Raw genomic sequence first — 18,266 nt, 5'->3', positions numbered from 1 at the left:
TTACTTCATCAAATTTGTCGGTGATAAATGTTCTGAGATCTTTCATTGCTTGTGCGAAGTCCTGCCCCCCTTCCTGATTTTCAGTTTGTTGATTGGATTCAGCCATGTTTTCCTGATTACTGGTTTGGTTTGTAGATTTTTGTTGCTGTCTTGTCAACATTTTTTCTTGACGGGTTTAATCAGTTCCTTAGCTTCTTTGTCTAGTCTTGGAGATTAATTAGCTGTTGTTTTTGCGTAAGTGTTATATCTTCTCTTTGTCACTTTGTTCTTCTTATTCCAATTTCTTATTGCTAGTTAAGCTCACTTTAAAGGAAAGTATTAGTGCTGGGGAAAGTCAATTGTGTAAGGAAGGAAAAAGTGTGAAGTAGTATTGGTGATATATGTTTACAAAGCAACAATATGAGTTCTGGGAGGATGGAGGTTAGATCATGTAAATTGTGTAGAGTTATAGTAGTAGGAAAGTACCTATAATGAGGTAGACGACTGAATATGGGAGGAATGTGGTACGTACTAAGAGGCTATTGTTTTCGTGAGAGAGGGAAAGAGAAAAGAAAGGTAATAGTTTCAGGGACGAATACCAGATGGAAAACTAAACAAAGGTATTAGAAATTAAGAGTTAGACACTTTGTGGATCAAAGAAAGGGAGATGGAATATAGGAGAGTTAGCAGATGGTGGAGGATATCAAGTTGTAGGGGAAAGGGGATAGTGTAGATAGGCTAAATCTATTCACAGAGAAATGAGGCAGTGGAGGGTGAGGAAACCCAGCAAATGTGAGGTATTTCCTGTAGGACCTTCCCACCAAATCGATGTCCAGACACTTCCTGCCCTGAAAAAATCCTGAAAAAGCCTGGTCCCGGAGAACCTCCAGCGGTGCCCAGCTGCCTCTTCCCAGGAGAGACGGCAAGGCAAGCTCACTCAGCCACCATCTTGCCGGAAGTCTCCTCAACAAACTTTTATTGAGCACCTATGGTATGCCAGGCTCTGGGTAAAGGGGACTGGGAAAAGTAACAAATAAAATACAATAATGGGTTAGATGTTCCAATAAAATCATTTCCATATCAATTACGTGGGAGCTAATTAATGCATTAACTGTGGTTAAAATACCCACTTTGCCCACAGGGGCTTAGCAGAGGCGATTAGTATACATTGAGACTTCTTTTGTGAGGGAGAATATCTGGGGTTCCATGTGGGGTAAGTGGTTTTGAAAGGAGAGGGGGCTGGGGGAGGGCTATCTATTCCTTTCGACTGCCTTTTGCAGCCGTGCTTCTGGCTCACAAATCCAGGGCAACTGTCCGTCCTTGCTCCTCTCCCCTAAGTGCCCCAAGGCTGGGGACTGGAGGAAGAAAAAAGAAAAAGAAGAAAGGAAAAAACCACGAAGCCCACGTTGGAGGGTCAGATAGTTCCTTACCCGAGCCTCAATGGAAACAGCCCACCCCCTCCTCTCCATCCCCACCCTTACCTTCCTGACCCCAAGGTTAATGCCATTCTGCAGTTACACTCATCACCCCCTGCCCAGGATCCAGCCCTTTCTGGGAAGTGAGCATCCCAGGCCCTTAAACAGCGATCTGACAACTCTTAAAGGAGAGTTGGCTACGGTTTTGTGACTTCCCTCCAGGAGCCTGTGTCCCATTACTCCAGTTAACTGAGAGGTAACTGTTTACACAAGGACCGAAAATAGCTTGGGGAGCATGTGGTGACCTCTTGCTGGAGGATTCCAGGCAGTCTTCCTGAAGGAGGGGGTGTGATACGGGGTTTTGAGAGACGTAGAGGTGTGCAATTGGCTTGGCTTCCCCTGGAGGGAGGTTGCAGGTGATGGAGGCTGGGCGGAGCATGTGGCTGACTTTCCCTGGTCCACCTCCCAGGCCTATTCTGGGGGGGGCCCTGGCCAGGCCGTGGCCCATTGGACCTCCAGCATCCTTGTGCTGCCAGCAGGGACCACTCTCGGGAAGCTGGCTCTCGGTCGTGGGAAATCCCATATCCCTCCCTGCTCCATGTCCCCATACATGTGCGGAATTTATTACAGGAATCTGTATTGCCAGGAATAAGCCTATGTTCACAGAACTTTATGGTTTAGGAGACTTTCCATTTGGGCCTAGCAAATGGAGTCCTGTGGTATGGCCAGGTTGGGAAGGGATTATTAGTTCCATTATATTGACAAGAAGCTGTGTCTTGGACAGCCTGACTTGCCCAGAGTCACTCATAGGTGGCAGACCTTGGACCAGAACTCGGTTCTCCTGACTCCACGTCAGGCCGCTTGGGCTCTACCAGCCTTGAGGCTCTATCTTGGTCCAACCTGAATTCCTATTGCTACACGTGGTTCTCTTCTCGTCTTTCATGGTTTTTGAGAGGATCCACAAGAAGGGATCCCTGAATGCTTGGGGTTTCCTGGGTTTATCTTCACCAAAGGTCAGCCCATATTTCCTAACTGCTAAGAATAGCTAGCGTTTATTCTACGCCTTTTGCAGGCATTGTTCTAAATGCTTCACATAACTCATACAACTCACGTAACAACTCTATGAGGTAGGCACTATTTTATCCCCACTTCATAGATAGGAAAATCAAGACACGGGGAAGTTAACTAACTTACACAAAGACCCACAGCTGGAAGATGACAGACCAGGCCTCAAAGTCTGGACTCTTAACCATTACACCACACTGTCCTCGGTGGAGAGAACACTCAGGTTCTAGTTCTTGTTCTGCATTAACTTGCAAGGTGACTTTGGCTGAGTCACTCTGCCCCTCTGAGACTCAGTTTCTTCCACTGACAAATGAAAACAATAACTCACATTTATATGGTGCTTTGCCATTTACAAAGTGCTTTGTCAGTCATCATCTCATTTGAGTCTCAGCTCTCAGCGAAGATGATGATAATCTTGAGGAAACTCAAGGCTTCAGGGTCTGGCCAAGGTCACGTAGCTAGCATGTGCTGGAGTCGGGACTGGAAGCCAGGCCTTAGTGGTCTCAACTCAGAACATATGGATCTTGGACCAAACACTCCCCAAGAGCCCTGCCAGCTCAAATGCTCTTTGTGCTGGGATATGGGGGTGAGCATTGCGTTTGGGACCACCAAGATCATATTACGGACAGCAGCTCCTCTTACACATCGCTCAGTCGGGGTGGTATTATAACGCTGCACCCCTGCACTCTCTCCCTCCTCCCCATGGCTCAGTGGGGGCCTCTCCCAGAACATCCCCCCATAGACACTGGCTTTTGAAGACAGCCACGAAACCACCTTTGACCTTCTCTTTCTCAGCCTGAGCAGACCTGTCTCCCTGGAACTTTCCTTCTTTACAGATACCAACCTCGAGGATGGCCAGAAACATCTCCAAGCCGGGTCTCTGCCCCCAGGGAGGCAAAGGGGCAAAAGGGCAAAAATGTAAAACACAGGTTATGCAAAAGAGTTACCCTGAGTGTCTCTCCCCTTTTTCTCATCTTTGGTGTAAAGTACCCTATTATTCTGCTCCCTTAGGACTCCTGATCATCCTTGTTTCTTCTTTTGAGCTAAAGCCATTCATGCAGTAAATTAGTTCTTTGCTTTGAAATCGTTCTGATTGTAGCAGTCACTGCCACCACCAGCACCGCCACCACCACCACGTCCCCCAGATAGTTTCCCCCCCAAAAAAATAAGGAGAAAAGAAAGGAAGAAAGAAATCACAGCAACTCTCCCTTCCTCCCACACTATTCACACGCACAGAGAGACACAGGCTGCCCATTTCCTGGGAAATGATTTCTTCGAAAGGCAAGGACGTGCTAAGAGGGATGCAGATGGAGACCTAATCCAGGCACAGCTCAGGATGACACAGGGAGATTGCAGTCACTAAGGCCATGGGTTGGCAGCCTTGAAACTTCCACTCTGTTCTCTACCCTCAAAAACCAGGTTTGTTTTACCTTGGGATACTGGGTACGTAGAGGCAAGACCCAGGCTTTGCTGTCAGATGCTCCTGGGCTGAGCCATTCTTTAGCTGTGTGGCCTTGGGCAAGTGTCTTTTTAAAAAAATTTTTTATTTTTATTTTTTTATTTTTCATTTGCAAGTGTCTTAACAATCCTGAACCTCCGTTTCCTCAGGCCTGGCACATACCTCACTCTAGACTCATAGATCCAGCTGCCTACTCCACATCTTCTCTTTGACATCTAATGGACCAAACAAACTTAGAGTGTCCCAAAAGAAACTCTTGAGATTCCGTCTTTCCAAGATTCCCCTCCCATGGCCACATTCCCCATCTCTATAAATGTCAACTCCATCTATCCTGTGCTCAGGCTCAAATCCTTGGTGTTATCCTTGGCTTCACGCCTTCTCTCACATACTTGGCCCATTCTGTCTCTAAGTACTACTGGATCTATTTACCAAATATATTCAGACTCTGCCCACTTCTTACCTCCTCTGCTTTATCCTGAGCCAGGCCAAGATGATCTCACAAGCCTCCTAACTGATTTCCATGCTTTTATCCTTGTTTCAAAAGGTTCTTTATAATTGTAAGTCAGATCATATCGTGCTTCTTCAAAACCTTCCATTTGCTTTTTTTTTCATTTTAAAAACAATTTCAATTTATTGAAGTATATCATTCATACACAAACATACATAAATAAGTGTATAGTAAAATTTGTGAACTTACAAAACAAATATGATGTACTGGGCTCCCATACATCATCCTACCACCAATACCTTGCATTGTTGTGAAACATTTGTAACAAATTATGAAAGAGCATTGTTAACGTATTACTCTAACTATAGACTGTATCTTACATTTGGTGTATTTTCCCCCCAACCTACTCTATTATTTTTTTTGTTCATAAACCAAATAATTTATCTAAAGTGTACAATCAATTGCATTTGGTATAATCACCGAGTTGCGCATTCATCACTTCAATCAATATTAGAGCATTTTCATTATTTTGGAAAAAAGAAAGAAAAACAAAACAAAGAAACACAAATCACTCTCATACCCATATGTTAGTGCTACTAATTACAAATCTTATGATGTGCTTTCACCATTTCTATTCATTTACAAATATTTACAAACAACTTTTAGCAATTCTGCACAGATTAAACCTCAGCTTTCCATTCTCTACATTCTACTCTCTGGTGACTTACACTCTAGCTATTAACTCCATAAGTTTGCTCATTATATTTAGTTCATAATAATGATATCACAAAATATTTGTCCTTCTGTGCCTGGCTTGCTTCACTCAACATAATGTCCTCCAGGTTCATCCACGTTGTCATATGCTTCACAGCTTCACTTCTTATAGCTGAATAATATTCCATTGTGTGTATATACCACAGTTTGTTTATCCATTTATCAGTTGATGGTCACTTGGATTGTTTCTGTCTTTTGGCAATTGTGAATAATGTTGCTACGGATATCAGTGTGCAGATGTCTGTGCCACTGTTTTCAGTTCTGGGTATATACTTAGTAGCAGTATCACTGGGTCACATGGTAGATCTTTATCTAACTTCCTTAGCAATATCCAAACAGACTTTCACAGTGGCTGTACCATTCTGTATTTTCACCAAAGTGAATAAGTGTTTCAATCTTTCCACATCCTCTCCAACACTTGTAGTTTTCTGTTTTGTTAATATAGGCCATTCTAGTAGGTGTGAAATGATATCTCATTGTAGGTTTGATTTGCATTTCTCTAATAGCCAGTGATGTTAAACATTTTCTCATGTGTATTTCTTCTTTAGAAAAATGTCTATTCAAGTTTTTTGCCCGTTTTTTAATTGGGTCATTTTTCCTTTCCATTGTTGAGTTATAGGATCCTTTTATATATCGTGGATATTAGACCCTTGTCAGATGTGTGATTTCCATATATTTTCTCCCATTGAGTAGGCTGCCTTTTTTACCCTCTTCACATAGCCCTTTGAGGTGCAAAAGTATTTAATTTTGAGAAGGTCCTATTTATCTGTTCTTTTGTTGATTATGCTTTAGGCATAAGGTTTAAGATACCCCTACCTTATACAAGGTCTTGTAGATGTTATCTTGTAGGAGATTTATGGTCCTGGCTTTTACTTTCAGTCTTTACTCCATTTTGAGTTGATTCTTGTATAAGGAGTGAGATATCCAGTTCTGGTTATGGATATCCAGTTCTGCCAGTACTATTTGTTGAAGAGACTGTTTTGTTCCAGAAAAGTGTACTTATTAGGCTTATCAAAAATCAGTTGACCATAGAGGTGAGGGTCTATTTCTGAACTCTAAATTCGATTCCATTAATGAATGTGTCAGTAACATGCTGTTTTGACCACTGTAGTTGTATAATACAATTCAAGTTCAGGAAGCATGAGTTCTCCGACTTTGCTCTTCTTTCTTAGCATGTTTTTGGCTATTCTGGACCCCTTTCCTTTCCAAGTAAATTTGATAATTGACTTGTCTATGTCTGTACAGTAGGCTGTTGGAATTTTGATTGTTATTGCATTGAATCTATAAATCAATTTGGGTAGAATTGACATCTTTATGATGTTTAGTCTTCTAATCCACGAACAAGGAATGTCCTTACATTTGTTTACATCTTATTCGTTTTAGCATTGTTTCATAGTTTTCTGTATACAATCCTTTACATTTCTGGTTAAATTAATTCCTAGATATTTGCTATTGCAAATGGTTTTTTTTAAATCTTGATTTTCCCGTCAGCTTGCTCATTACTAGTCTATAGAAATGCTACTGGTTTTTACATGCTGATCTTTTTTAAAAAATTATTTATTTTTATTGTCTTTTTAAAAAAGATGCATAGATCACACAAAATGTTACATTAAAAAAATATAAGAGGTTCCCATACACCCATTCCTCACCCCCCCCATCAACAACCTCTTTCATCAATGTGGCACATTCATTGCATTTGATGAATAGATTTTGGAGCACTGCTACACTGCATGGATTATAGTTTACATTGTAGTTTACATCCTCCCCCAGTCCATTCAGTGGTATGGCAGGATATATAGTATCCTGCACCTGTCCCTGCAATATCATTCAGGACAACTCCAAGTCCTGAAAATGCCCCCGTATCACACCTCTTCTTCCCTCTCACTGTCCTCAGCAAACCCCGTGGCCACTGTCTGCACATCAATGGCACAATTCTCTGTTCCCTGGTGTGGTGGTTGACCATCCTCATCTCCCTGTTAGCTGACCTGGGTAAGTCCAATGAACCAGAGAGTAGGTGTTGCAACTCTGCTGAGGCTCAGGGCCCAGCTGGCACATGGACAGTCCAGAAACTCAAGCCTCCTGAACATACACCAACCCCAGCACCAACCACAGGTTCAGTAAAAGTGACAGAAGAGGTGTGTGTAGAGAGGTCACATCTGAGTCTAACTCATCACACTCAGGAGCACCAATTCCAAAGTAGGCTCCACTGGCAAGGCACTGAACTCCAGAGACATCTGCTATGACTGTAGAACCTGTGTGTTTCTGTAGCCCTCAGGAGCACCAGTACCTGGGGTTGTTTCTACTTTGGCTGTCTCTGGGATCCTGCTGAGATATGCATAAGCACAACTGCTCTCATGACCTCCCAGCTCATTTTGAAGCCTCTTAGCCAAGTAAACTCATTTGTCTTTACCATTTATTTCCCCCTTTTATTCAAGGCCTTTTTCTAGTTGCTTCACCAGCTGGTGATTGGTAGTAATCCCTTGGCACCAGAGAGGCTCATTCCTGGGAGTCATGTCCCATGCTGGGGGGAAGGTAATGCACTTACATGCTGAGTTTGGCTTGGAGAGTGGCCACATTTGAGCAACATGGAGGCTCTCAGGAGGTAACTCTTAGGCACCCTGCAACTCTAGACCTAGTTCAAATTTCAGGCCCACAGGCTCATAAGCATAGTCATCAGTATCAAGAGTCCCTCACTGGACGATCCTCCTTCACTGATCTTTGCCCTTGCACTTGGAGGATTGTTGCTGCTTCATTGGGGAATGTGACAGAGTACCCTGGAATGGGAAATCAGCACTCTCTCAGTTATCGTGTGTAACTCTACCCACTATGATAACACCCAACCAATATCTGAACATATCTATATACACTATATGCATGCCCTGGAGAACTCCCTCCCACCCATGCATCCCACATCAATGACACCCCACACCAGTGCTCCTCCCCTGCCATAGTTGAACCCCTCTGTGATCCAAAACTTCTTCAGAAATGAAGACTAATATATTGCCAAATTCAATTAGTAAGTGATAGGTTTAAAGATTAGAAATAGAATACATAATAAATTAGAAAAACTAAAATAAAGTAAAATATAAATTGGGGTACTAAAAAATTGAAAAATATCATAAAACATTTTTTTTTAACTTTATGCCTTTCATCACTGTAATAGGTGTTGCCCTGTATGTACAGTGGCAAGGCAACCTCTTCCATTCCTTCCTCAGTGTCTAAATACTTTAAAAAAATTTTTTTATTATACCTTCAAAAAAGTTTTAGATAACAGTAAAGTCACATATACAATATAGGGGACTCCCATATATCCAGCATTAAACTCTTTTCTGCCTTTCCCAGCAATGATCTTTTTTACATGTGGATGTTATATTTGCTACTGCTGATGTACAGATATTGAAACATAGCTACCAACCATTATGGTAATTAGCTGTGCATTGAATGGAAAAGACAGGGGCATAGGGATACTATTGGGTGGGGCTTTGCAGGCTTGAGGGGGGCTAGGTTTGGGAGAATGGGTCAGATGGTCCATGGAATTGGTGGGAGGGCTTGGGGATAGCAGGTGAACAAAGGAGATTGTCAGGTATGTGGTTGAAACTATAATGTTGAGAAAACTCTTTAGAAAATATAAGGAAGGGTTACTGGTTTAAGGTATTTGATGGGGGCATCTGGTGCAGGGTGCACCTGGAGCAGACTTCTACAGTGTGTGAGTGCTCATCTTGCCATAGTGTGTTATATCAGTGGGTGGAGACCCGTACAATGAGTAGGAAGGTGTTTTACCCCCATCCTGGGGAGGCTTGATGTTCTCAAACAGATGGGAGGGTATCTCTCAAGAGCATGAGTGGTTCCTAATGGGGGAGGACAAACTAATGTGTCAACCCCTCAGCATTGTTGCAAGTAACTATGAATTTTGTCCTTTAAGCAGTGAAGCTTGGTTGTCACTGTGGGCCCTGAGGGTAGGGGGAGAGGGGTCTAGAATAGATAGAAGAAGGGGTCATTGGGGAAATGGAAGTGTTCTACAAGATCATGTAATGATGGATATAGGCCATGTTAAATTTCACCAAAAATTTATAAAAGTATAAAGTCTACAATGTAAACCGTAATGTAACCAAAAATTTATAAAATACACAGTCTAAAATATAAACCATAATAGAACCATGGTTGGTAGCTATGTTTCAATATCTGTACATCAGCTGTAGCAAATATAACATCCACATGTAAAAAAGATTATTGCTGGGGAAGGTGGAAAAGGGTTTGATGCTGGATATATGGGAGTCCCCTATATTGTATATGTGACTTTACTGTGATCTAAAACTTACCTCCACTTTATCATAGATTTCACCTTTGTAGGTGTCAGCTCACAACCTTCCTCTCTTCCCCTTTTTCCTGTACGCCTATCTTCCTCTGTTTTTTTAATAGCCTCTGTTTTTTTTTAATAGATGGTATCTCATTGCAGTTTTGATTTGCATTTCCCTAATAGCTAGTGATGTTGAGCATCTTTTCATGTGCTTTTTAGCCATTTGTATTTCTTCTTTGGAGAAGTGTCTGTTCAAATCTCTTGCCCATTTTTTTTGAATGGGTTGTTTGCTTTCTTATTTTCAAGATACAGGATTTCTTTATATATGTTGGATATTAGGCTCCTATCAGATATATGTTTACCAAATATCTTCTCCCATTGTGTAGGCTGTCTTTTCACTTTCTTGATAAACTCCTTTGAAGTTTAATTTTGAAGAGGTCCCATTTATCTATTTTTTTCTTTTGCTGCTAGTGTTTTGGGTGTGAAATTCATGAAACCATTTTCTATTACAAGGTCCTGTAGATGCTTCCCTACATTGTTTTCCAAGGTCCTTAGGTCTTGGTTCTTATATTTAGCTCTTTGATCCATCTTGAGTTGATTTTTGTATAAGGTGTGAGATGGTAATCCTCTCTCATTCTTTTGCATGTGGATATCCAATTCTCTAAGCACCATTTGTTGAAGAGGGCTTTCTCTCCCAATTGAGTGGGCTTGGTGGCCTTGTCAAATATCAAATGCAAGGATCTATATCAGAAATCTTGATTCCGTTCCATTGGTCAGTATGTCTATCCTTGTGCTAATACTATGCCATTTTAATCGCTATAGCTTTGTAGTATGTTTTAAAGTCAGGTAGTGTGATTCCTCCAATTTCATTTTTCTTTTTCAATATGTCTTTGGTTATTCAGGGCCTCTTTCCCTTCCAAATAAACTTCATAGTTAGTTTTTCCTGTTCATTAAAAAATGCTGTGTTGATTTTTATTGGGATTGCATTAAATCTGTAGATCAATTTGGGTAGAATAGACATCTTGATGATATTAAGCCTTCCTATCCATGAACAGGGGATATTCTTCCATTTATTTAAGACTTCTTTAATTTCATTTAACAATGTTGTGTAGTTTTCTGTGTATAAGTCTTTTACATCTTTAGTTAAATTTATTCCTAGGTATTTGATCTTTTTATTTACTATTGTAAATGGTATTTTTTCTTGATTTCCTCCTCAGATTGCTCATTATTGGTGTACAGAAATGCTACTGATTTTTGTGCATCGATCTTATAACCTGCAACTTTATTGAACTCATTTATAAGTTCTAGAAGCTTTGTTGTAGACTTCTCAGGGTTTTCTATGTATAGGATCATGTCATCTGCAAATAGTGAAATTTTTACCTCTTCCTTTCCAGTTTGGATGCCTTTATATCTGGTTCTTGCCTCAGTGCATGAGCGAGTACTTCTAACACAATGTTAAATAGGAGGGCTGATAGTGGGCATCCTTGTCTTGTTCCTGACCTGAGAGGGAAAAATTTTAGGATTTCACCATTGTGAATGATGTAAGCTGTGGGTTTTTCATATATATCCTTTATGATGTTCAGAAAGTTTCCTTCTATGCCTATCTTTTGCAATGTTTTTATCAGGAAAGGGTGCTGTATTTTGTCAAATGCTTTTTCTGCATCTATAGATATAATCATGTGATTTTTTCCCTTTGATCTCTTTGCAGAGTGCATTACATAGATGGATTTTCTTATGTTGAACCATCCTTGCATACCAGGAATGAAACCCATTTGGTCATGGTGTATAATTCATTTGATGTGTTGTTGAATACAATTAGCGAGTATTTTATTGAGGATTTTAGCATTTAGGTTTGTTAGAGAGATTGGTCTGTAATTTTCCTTTCTTGTGGTGTCTTTGTTTGGCTTTGGTATTAGGGTAATGTTGGCATCATGGAATGAGTTAGGCAATGTTCCTTCTATTTTGATTTTTTGAAAGAGTTTAAGCAAGATTGGTGTTAGTTCTTTCAGGAATATTTGGTACAATTTACCTGTGAAGCCATCTGGCCTGGGGCTCTTCTTAGTTGGGAGGTTTGTAATGACTGATTCTATCTCTTTCCTTGTAATTGGTTTGCTGAGATTATCAATTTCTTCTTTAGTCAATGTAGGCTGCTTGTATGTTTCTAGGAATTTGTCCATTTCCTCTAAATTGTCCTGCTTGTTGGCATTCAATTTTTCAAAGTATCTTCTTATGATAGTGTTTATTTCTGTGGGGTCAATGGTGATAGCCTCCCCTTTCTCATTTCTTATTTTGTGTATTTGCTTCTTCTCTCTCTCTCTCTATCTCTCTTTTTTTTTTTTTGTTAGTCTAGCTAAGGGTTTGTCAATTTTAGTGATCTTCTCAAAGAACCAGCTCTTGGTTTTGTTTATTTTTTCTAGTGCTTTCTCATTTTCTATTTCATTTAGTTTTGCTCAGATCTTTGTTATTTCTTTCTTTTTTCTTCTCTTGGTGTTAGTTTGCTGGTTTTTTTTTTTTTTTTTTTTTTACTAATTCCTCCAAATGAGCAGTTAGGCTTCAATTTTAGCTCTTTCTTCTTCTTCTTCTTCTTCTTTTTTTTTTTTTTAAGATTTATTATTTATTTATTTCTCTCCCCTTAACCCCCCAACCCTCCATTGCCTACTCTCTGTGTCCATTCACTGTATGTTCTTCTGTGACTACTTCTATCCTTATCAGCGGCAACGGGAATCTGTCTTGTTTTTGTTGCATCATTTTGATGTGTCACCTCTCCATGTGTGTGACGCCATTCCTGGGCAGCCTGAACTTTTTTTCGTGCTGGGCAGCTCTCCTTACAGGGTGCACTCCTTGCACATGGGGCTCCCCTACACGGGGGACACCCCTGCGTGGTGTGGCATTCCTTGAGCACATCAGCACTGAGCATGGGCCAGCTCTACACGGGTCAAGGAGGCCTGGGGTTTGAACTGTGGACCTCCTATGTGGTAGGTGGATGCCCTATCCATTGGGCCAAGTTCTCTTGCCTCTTTTTTCTTTTTTTGATGCATGAGTTTATGGCTCTGAATTTCCCTCTCAGTACAGCTTTTGCTTCATCCCATAAGTTTTGGTATGTTGCGTTCTCATTTTCATTCGTTTCAAGGTAGTTACTGATTTCTTTTGAGATTTCCTCCTTGACCCACTGTTTGTCTAAGAGTGTGTTGCTTAACTTCCATATCTTTGTGCCTAATCTGGTTCTCTGGCCCCTTGCAGAGTTCCAGCTTCATTTCACTGTGGTCAGAGAAATCATTTTGTGTGATTTCAAAATTTTTGAATTCATTAAGACTTTCTCTGTGGCCTAGCATGTAGTCTATCTTGGAAAATGATCCATGTGTGCTTGAGAAGAAAGTATATCCTGTTGTATTTGGGTATAATGTTCTGTATATGTCTATTAGGTTCATATCCTCTAATACATTATTCAAAGTCTTTGTTTCTTTATTGATTTTCTGTTGAGATGTCCTGTCTAATGGTGATAATGGTGTATTAAAGTCCTCCACTATAATTGTAGGGGCATCTATTCCTCAATTTAGTTTTTCCAGTGTTTGCCTCATGTATTTTGAGGTGCCCTGGTTAGGTGCATAAATGTTTATTATTGTTCTTTCTTCTTGAAAGATTACCCATTTTACTAATATGTAGTGTCCATCTTTGCCTCTCACAATAGTTTTGCATTGAAAGTCTATTTTTTCCAATATTAGTATAGCTACTCCTGCCCTTTTTTGTTATTGTTTGCTTGTAAGATTGTTTTCCAGCCATTCACTTTCAACCTCCTTGAATCCCTGGGTCTAAGGTGGGTTTCTTGTAGACAGCATATAGATGGGTCATATTTCTTTATCCATTCTGCCAATCTGTGTCTCTTGACAGGTGAGTTTAATCCATTAACATTCAGTGTTATTACTCTCAAGGAATTACTTACATTAGTCATATTTTCTTTGTATTTGTATATGTCATATGTTGTTTTTACTTCTCTTTTTGTCTTTTTAGTTGTTTGTACACTCTCCTCCAACTCTGTCTCTCCTGTTTTTTTTTTTTCTTTCCTCCTGCAGAACTCCCTTCAGTATTTCTTGAAGGGCAGATTTCTTATTGGCATACTCTCTTAGTTTCTTTTTATCTGTGAATATTTTTAACTTTCCATCATTTTTGAATGCCAGCTTGTTGGATAGAGTATTCTTGACTGGAAAAAAATTTTCTTTTAGTACCTTGACTATATCATACTACTGCCTTCTTGCCTCCATGGTTTCAGATGAGAAATCAGCATTTAATCTTATGGAGTCTCCCTTGTACGTGATGGTTCTCTCTTCTTTTGTTGCCTTTAGTATTTTCTCTTTGTCTTGAGCATTCAATAATTTTACAGGTAGATGTCTTGGGGTAGACCTGATGGGATTTATACCATTTGGGATGTGTTGCACTTCTTGGACATGTACATCCATCTCCTTCAATAGGTTTGGGAAATTTTCAACCATTATTCCCTCCAACACCCCTTCTATCCCCTTTTCCTTCTCTTCTTCTTCTGGGATGCCTATAGTGCATATGTTTGTGCATTTTGTGTTGTCATTCAAATCCCTAAGTCCCTGCTGGATTTTTTCTTTTTATCTATCACTTCCACTATCTGTTTGATTTCAGATCTACTGTCCTCCACATCACTAATTCTTTCCTCTGCCTCTTCAAATCTGCTGTTATTTGCTAAGAGTATATTTTTGATTTCTTGGATTGTGCCATTCATCACTATCATATCTGTTATCTTTTTGTGTATGTTTACAACTTCAGTATGCTCTCCAAGTGTTTTCTTAATATCCTTAATCTCTTCCTTCACTTCATTAAGTTGGTCCATGATATTTATTTAGAGAGCTTTAATTAGTTGTTTGATGTTCTGCTCGTCTTCTTGGGTTTTAGTTTGTTCACTGGATTGGGCCATGTCTTCCTGATTATTGGTATGGTTTGTAATTTTTTTGTTGCTGTCTGGTCATCATTTTATCTTGATGGATTTGTTCAGTTGATTAGCTTCCCGCTCTAGTCTTGGGTTTTACTTAGGTGCTGTTTTTGTGTGTCTTAAGTCTTCTCTTTGATGCTTTGTTCTACTTATTCTATTTCCTTGTTATTGTCTAAGTTCCCTTGAAGGAAAAAGATTAGAGCCAGAGAAAGCAAAAGAGATAAGAAAAGAAAAGGCATAATTATAGTATTGATAGTACATGTTAGCCAAAGAACCATATAAGATCTAGGAGAATGAATATTAAACTCATGTAGCTGTGTAGAGTTATGGGAATAAAAAGGTGGAGTACCTACAATGAGATGGGAAACTGAATTTGGAGAAGAATATAGTATGAATTAAAAGGCCAGGGTGATCAGGAAAGAGGGAAAGAGAAAAGAAAGGACAATAACATAAACAGTTAATAAAAGATAGAAAAGAGAATAGAGGTGGTAGAAATAAAAAGCCAGAAAAATTGGGGGCTAAACAAAGAGATGGAACGTAAGAGCAACAACAGAAGATCAAAGATAGAAAGATGTAAAGGAAAGAAGATAGTGTTGGTAGTCAAAATCAGTACACACAGAAAAGAGGAAATCAAGGATGAGGAAGCACAGCAAAAAAGAAACACCACCAGCAGCACCTAATAGAAAAAAGGAAAAAAGAAGAAGAAAAAAGGATGTGTGTGTATGTGAGGATAAAGAGGAAGGAAAGACAAGAAAACAACAGCAACAACAATAACAACAACAAAACAGACAAGCCCTCAAGCAAGAAGTTCTGTTTGCAACTGAATAAACTGATTAGGAATCTGTCATTCCTCCTTTCTTTCTTCCTCCCTTCCCCCTCTCCCAGGGCAGCAGGAAGCCCATGTGAGAGCCCCCCTCTGAGATTCAAATGGGACCCTGGTGAACCAACTCACCACAGAAAATAATAATTTTCAGTCTCTTTGAGAGAGAGAGCATCCACACCTTGCCTGGAACCCTAAATATGCTATTGGAAACCTACCAAGCACTTCCTACTGTTCCCCTCCCTTAAGTGTGTTGCACAGGACTAATTAATTGCCTGACTCCACCTTCTCCCAGACCAATTTTCCTGATCCCAGGGAGTTTAGGTAAATCGGGCTACCTCAGCAGATTCACCTCTCACCTCTTCCTAGTTTCTCCTCAAGCCAGCTCATATTCTCCTCAATGCTTAAAAAGGGGGGACCAGACAATTGAACCCACATTCCTTGGACCCCTCTGCACCCTTCACCAGAACCCTCCCACTCTCAGAGTTTGTCCGAGACCAGTGGGCTTGAAGAATGCCAGGATTCAGGGTTTGGGGAGGTCTGAGTTCAGGGGGTGTTGGGTTCAGGGGTCATGGGTTTGGGGAACGTGAGGTTCAGGGAATGCTATGGCTACCTGCCCTAAGGGAAGGGTTTAGCCTTTCCACAGCTTCAGGCACAAGCACCAGAAACCTGTGGTTTTACCTTGAGCAATCACTCTTTTTGTAGCACTCTCTCTAGATCAATGTCCAGAAGCCTCCTGCTTTGTGACTTCCCAAAATAGCTCACTCAGCAGGATATTGTCCCCAGTCAGCCATTTTTTGTAGGAGAGATGATGACAGTGCACTTACTCCAATGCCATCTTGCCCCACATCCCACATGTTGATCTTGTATCCTGCCACTTTGCTGAACTCATTAGCTCTAATAGCTTGGTTGTAGATATTTTGGGATTTTCCAAATATAGGATCATGTCATCTGCAAATAGTGAAAGTTTTATGTTCTCTTTTCCAATCTGGATGCTTTTTATTTCTTTTTCTTGCCTAATTGCTCTAGCTAGAACTTCTAGCACAATGCTGAATAACAGTGGTGTCAGTGTGCATCCTTGTCTTGTTCCTGGCTTTAGAGGAAACGTTGTCAACTTCTCCCCTTTGAGTATGATGTTGGCTGTGAGATTTTCATACATGCCCTTTATTATGTTGAGGAATTTTTCTTCTACATTTATCTTTTGAGTTGTTTCTCTTAAGAAATGATGCTGGATTTTGTCAAAGCCTTTCCTGCATTGTTCAAGAAAATCATGTGGGTTTTTCCATTCAATTTGTTAATGTGGTGTATTATGTGAATTGATTTTCTTATGTTGAACCACCCTTTCATACCAGGAATAAAACCCATTTGATGGTGATGTATAATTCTTTTTATATGATGTTGGATTTGATTTGCAAGTATTTTGTTGAGAATTTTTGTAAAGCCATTGGTCTGTAATTTTCTTTTCTTGTAGTACCTTTATCTGGCTTTGATATTAGGGTAATGTTGGCTTCATAAAATGGGTTGGGTAATTTTCCTTCCTTTTCAATTTTTTGGAAGTATTTAAACAGGATTGGTATTAATTCTTCTTGAAATGTTTGGTAGAATTCACCTGTGAAGCCCATATGATCCTAAACTTTTCTCTATTGGAAGATTTTTGATGACTTTCAATCCCTTTGCTTGTGATTGGGTTGTTGAGTTCCTGCATTTCCTGTAGAGTTAATGTAGGTTGTTTGTGCATTTCTAGGAATTTGTCCATTTTGTCTAGGTTGTCTAATTTGTTGGCATACCGTTCCTGACAAAATCTTCTTATGATCCTTTTTATTTCTGTAGAGTCAGTCATAAGGTCCCCCCTTTCATTCTTGGCTTTATTTATTTGCATCTTCTCTCTTTTCTTTCTTTGTTAGTCTTGCTAAGGGTTTGTCAATTTTATTGATTTTCTCAAAGAACCAACTTTTGGTTTTGTGGATTTCCTCTATTTTTTTTTTTTTTTTGTTCTCAATATAATTTATTTCCGCTCTGATCTTTGATATTTATTTCTTTTTGCTGGCTTTGTGGTTGGTTTGCTGTTATTTTTCTAGTTTCTCCAGTTGTTCAGTAAGGTCTTATATTTTAGCTCTTTCTTCTTTTTTTAAATATAGGCATTTAGGGTTATAAATTTCACTCTCAGCACTGTCTTCACTTTATCCCATAAATTTTGATTAGTTGAGGTCTCATTTTCATTCATCTTGAGATATCTACTAATTTCTCTTGCAATTTCTTCTATGACCTACAGATTGTTTAGGAGTATGTTGTTTAACTTGCATATATTTGCAAATTTTTCACTTTCCCACCTATTATTGATTTCCAGCTTTATTCTATTATGACCAGAGAAGGTGATTTGCATAATTTCAATCTTCTTAAATTTATTGAGAGCAGTGTTGTGGCCCAACGTGTGGTCTATCCTGGAGAAAGACCCATGAGTACTTGAGAAGTACAATATTCTGTATATGCCTGTTAGGTGATTTGGGGTGCAATGTTCTGTATATGCCAGTCAGGTCCACCTCATTTATCACAGTGTTCAAGTTTCTGTTTCCTTGTTGATCTTCTGTCTTGTTCTATTGAGATCGAAGTCTCCAACTGTTGAAGTATCCAACTATTATTTTAGAGATGTCTATTTCTCCTTTCAGTTTTGCCAGAGTTTGCCTCATGTATTTTGGGGCACCCTGGTTAGGTTCATAGATATTTAAGACTGTTACTCCTCCTGGTGGATAGTCCCTTTTAATAATATAAAATGGCCTTCTGTACCTCATCACTTTTTTGCATTTAAAAACTGTTCATTGGACACCAGTATAGCTGTCCCTGCTCCCTTTTGGTTACTATTTGTGTGCAATATCTTTTCCCAACCTTTCACTGTCAGTCTATTTGCATCTTTGGGTCTAAGGTGAGTCTCCTGTAGTTCATGTTTTCTTATCCATTCTGTCAGCCTATGTCTTTTGACCAGGGAGTTAAATCCATTCACATTCAATGTTATTACTATAAAGGCATTACTTCAACTCTTTCATCCTTTGGTTTTCAT

The sequence above is a fragment of the Dasypus novemcinctus genome, chromosome 21 (assembly GCF_030445035.2).
Source record: "Dasypus novemcinctus isolate mDasNov1 chromosome 21, mDasNov1.1.hap2, whole genome shotgun sequence".
Classification (NCBI taxonomy): Eukaryota; Metazoa; Chordata; class Mammalia; order Cingulata; family Dasypodidae; genus Dasypus; species Dasypus novemcinctus.
This window is presented reverse-complemented; position numbering follows the sequence as displayed.